We start from the raw sequence: 4,406 nt of genomic DNA on the forward strand, positions 1-4,406 counted from the left end.
AGCCTTCTTAAATGATTCCCTCCTAAACTCTGAAGAATGAAGGCCAGGGTTGCAATCGTCAAAACCCAAGCTCCTCCTGACAATATATTTATGCGATTGATTAAAATCAGCTGTTTCTGTGTTTTGCTTCTTGCTTTGCTTACACTAGTTTTTTTCAAGTTGTAGCATGATCTTGTCCGTGCATTTCAGAGTATTTCCTGCAGGTTGTTGTTGCTGCTCAGGTCCCGCTTTCTGAGATTGGATGTTGATCTGTGCATATATGATAAAAGTACAGTTTCTCAAAAATCTTTCAGCTGAACTAATACTGACTTCGATCCGTCACTCTTCTGTCGACAGGCTAGTTTGTGATCCAGTTGTAGTTTCTTTCTGTGGATACAAGTACAATATTTACAGTGCTGTAAGTCATCAACCCTCACTCACTCTTTGGTTATGCCCATTGTTTAAGCATTGTTTTCTCTCTTTTTTTTGTCATTTGTCAGTCTGAAGCATAACATAAGCCAATTACCTGGGAAATGTGAGAGTGAGAATACATTTATATTTCGCGATCATACAATATGATGCTTCCCAGAGAGAGCGTAAAGAGTACTCTTTCTTATTTCATTTTAATAGCGATAACTGCAAGTTATAATGAAAACTTTATTCTTCCAGAGTGTCAGGTGTTTTTTAGATCCATGAAATAATCACTTTTGCGCTTGTCATTGCACAGTCATGTCATTACAAACCTGATTGGAGTTTGGTCAGTGAAGCGTTATCAGGTTTCTTGATATCCTGGTTCAGGTTTAATGGGCAGTCTTGCAGTCTGGATTATTAATATTTGGATTTATTTTCCTGCCTTTTGCTTGCTGTAATCTTGGATTTTCTCTTTTCTCTTGAACCTCATTTCATTCAAATCTCTATTCCTGAATCATCACCCTTGTGAGTTTTCCTAAATTCAGCGTTCTAGACATGAAGAATGAAAGTTTATGTATGTGCGCATTTATTATATTTATTTACATGTATTATGTACATACCTTGCATACATGTAACTCTTCACAAAAGTGATTGCGTTAGATTTGGTATCATGATTTCAGTCTCGCAGTGTTAAATGCGTCAGTGTCAATTTCTAGAGTTGATCACTGTTTTATGGTGATTTGGTGGTATTATGGAGAGCACATTCAAGTCTGTCTCTTCCAGATCATTCTCAAGGAGATATTTTCAGCTGGGAGCAGGGGCGACGCTAAGGGGGGGAAAGTTAGGACAATTCTAAGGGCCCACGCCCTTTAGGGGCCCCCAGAGATCTGCTTTATTAGTAATAACACTACTAGCAGTAAAGTAAAAGAAATTAAAAAATGCGTCTACAAAAGAGTTGCAAATAAAACAAAATTAGGGCTTATTTCTGCATTATTACACCCCTCTCTGATTCACTGCATGGTTCAGCCATGCACTACCTAGGGTAGTGTCGCTGCTGAGGGAGAGCAGGTGTTGAACTGTCAAAGCAGATATGTCATCAAGTTCAACAAAGAAGGATAAGTCCGGTCGTCAGAAACGACGAGCGAGTTTACAGAGAGCATAGAGAAAACAGGCAGACAATTACTCACTAAGTTTTTCGAAAAGAAAGGTATATGTTCATTCACGAAGCTTCCTTTGATGTAATGTTGGCGCTACTTGCATAGCGAACCACTATGTGCTACTCAATACAACAGGTTACTTTTTTCACCAGTGAAAATTAAACATGTAATTTTTTTTGTCCAGATACAGATCATGAATTTGTAGCCAGCATTGTCTTATTGGCTAACTATGCTAGCAGACTTTAAATACTAAATAATGAGCTCTTCCTGAGGATGAAATCACAATGCAATATTTGCAGCCACCTTTTCTGATAGTTCTCCTCTTGCTCTCCTAAACGTCATTCATAAAATGCAACTCCAGAGCGTTTTTGGAGAGGAGTGCGTTGCCCTGAGTATCTTTTGCCCTCTTCCAGTCACTGTTGCCTGTGGAGAGAGGGTATTCAGCAAGCTTAAATTGATAAAGAGCTATTTGAGATCAACCATGTCTCAGGAAAGGTTGAACAACCTTGCCATACTGTCCATTGAAAGTCAGTTGGCTTGAAGACTGAATTTTAAGGATTTTATTGAGGATTTTGCCAGCAAGAAGGCCAGGCGTTTGGCTTTTAGCATTTAAAGTCACTGGCAGGTTAAACAAAAGATTATTTCTAATTGATTTATGTTGTATCTCATTGATTGTTAAAAGTCACTGTTGCACTGTACTGTTGCCTCAGCTTCACTCCGAAAAATGAACAAGGATGGTTGTTGCGTGATATATTAATATTTTGTTTGCTTATAACAATTGTCTCTTTGTGGACTTGAAATGTTTTTTTCTACGAAGGTCCATTGACATTCAGTTATTTGCTTATATCTACAAGGAAGTATTCAGAATCCTCTTGCTTCAGTGTCTTCGGTCTACAGTGAGGATGATGCAGTCGTTCTTGCTTAAAGAGACCTCTTTCAGGTTTGAAGGTATTTATAGCATTTTAGCCAATGGTGTACAACTCTTGTGTGTTATTTTACAGTTATTTAACCCGTTAAGACGTTTAAAAGCCTCTTAGTCATTATTAACGTCTAATTAAGTTCATAATTACTTATATACATGAATTTTGTTATAACTCACCTAAGTGTTTCCAGTGCACACTTATCACTTTTGCAAAACTCTTCACCCGATTTAGTTTTTAGACTTTGCCGAGGTTATCTAGCGTACACAAATGCAAGCATTCTTTTATAGCATTAACAGGTACAAGTTTTGAATATACTGAAGAAACAGAAATGTTTATAAGTAATAAGAGCTTCTAACGCTCTCTCATCTCTCCTGTGCAGTCTAGTTTTACAGGTTACAGATCCTATTTGATGCTGATTATAATACAGGACTCGGTGAGTTTATTATGCTGTTTTTATCACATTTTTTCACATTCATCCGCCTGCTGACAGAAGCATGAGATCATATCAATGATGTAATAATTCTCTCTGATTTACCCAGCATCTTAATGCAAATAAGCTTCCAGTAAAGGTGTGTCATGAATATGCAGATGTATTTCCGGAAAGCGATTGATTATTTTTACGTGCAGGCCTATAAATCACTTGAGTCATATACGTACCTCAACGAAAATAATCCAAATCGGACTAGTCGTTCAGATTATATTCGCCCTGCAGATATTATTTACTAGATTTTATTTCTAGCAGCTATTATTTCAAGTGGAATATTACAGCAATTTACAGAATTCGTTAAAAGTTTTAGTCAGTTCTTTTAGACCTACAGGCCAAAGTTGTATAAAATGCATACTTTGAAGTGAAACTCGGTGGGCTCATATTATAACTGGTTCTTTATCGTTTGGGTTTAATGCATAGGCTTCATTGAAAACCCAGATTATGAAGAAACATCGTGCGCTTTGAGATGTCCTCTTGAAACACAAATTTCATCTCTCCACAGGTCACCTCAGCGTCCCGCGGTTCTCCCTGCGGAAGAGTAATCCTGTTAGGAGCGTCGAGCAGTCAGGCGTACGGGAATGTGCCGTGACGAGGAGAGATCAGGTGCCGTTAAAAAAAAAAAATGCATTTGATAAATATTTGCATAATCTATAAATACGACCAACAGCTGGTGCGTTCATTACGAACAGCGAGTGCGGCCAAAACGAGTGACAATACGGGTCTACTGTTAACCTGATAGCTATGCTTTTATGTTCTGGAGGAGACTGTATTTTAGTCCACATTCAGTCCTTTAGGATACGACTTTTCCATACACAAATAACAAACAAACAAGCTTCTCCATTGCCAGAATAGGAAACAAGCTTGATTTAATCTTTGTTGGGTAGGTTTGATGCTCTTTGATGTTATCGGGAGTACACATCATTTACTTAAAAAACTGTATTTTTTGCATTCTTTTCTAATAACTGATGCATTTACTTTAGATGAATAAATCTTGTTTTTAGAGAATTGTAATGAGGTTTATGCATAAAACTAGAAAAAATAACATTTGCCTGTGGGGTCAAGACAAGTAAACCAGTTTTTTCTTTTGAATTAAATTTATGTTTCTGACCCCACTGGAACGTGTGTTTTTTTTATGATTATATTTAGCATAAACCTCATAAATTTTTTCCTGTGAACTATGTCACGCTGTTTCCTCCTCAAGCAAATGCATCGTGTTTTATGCATCTTTGCATGTTTATGCTAGGGAAACAAGACAAAACAAAAAAAATTTTCATTGCTGTATTTTTTCATTGCTTTCTGTGGGCCTTGTGATATTTTAGTCCAAAAAACCTTCAGTTGAGATGTGTGAAATAAGACAGAATGAAATGCATTTAAAATTGAGAAACAAAACAACAAAAACAATTGACAAGGCAAAATAGATCTTGATGTCACATTATAAAGACCAGAAGA

The 4,406-nt window shown here is 37.0% G+C and overlaps 1 long non-coding RNA gene across 1 annotated transcript in view; it reads left to right on the top strand.

The window, feature by feature from the left end:
* The first annotated feature begins 2,844 nt into the window (after positions 1 to 2,844).
* LOC122323933 overlaps positions 2,845 to 4,406 on the top strand; it is a 1,977-nt gene continuing 415 nt past the window's right edge. The window contains exons 1-2 of the long non-coding RNA XR_006247075.1: positions 2,845 to 2,903; positions 3,460 to 3,560. This is a non-coding gene — a long non-coding RNA (uncharacterized LOC122323933). The remainder of the gene's footprint in view (positions 2,904 to 3,459; positions 3,561 to 4,406) is intronic.

Source organism: Puntigrus tetrazona, chromosome 19 (genome assembly GCF_018831695.1).
Source record: "Puntigrus tetrazona isolate hp1 chromosome 19, ASM1883169v1, whole genome shotgun sequence".
In the NCBI taxonomy this organism is placed as follows: Eukaryota; Metazoa; Chordata; class Actinopteri; order Cypriniformes; family Cyprinidae; genus Puntigrus; species Puntigrus tetrazona.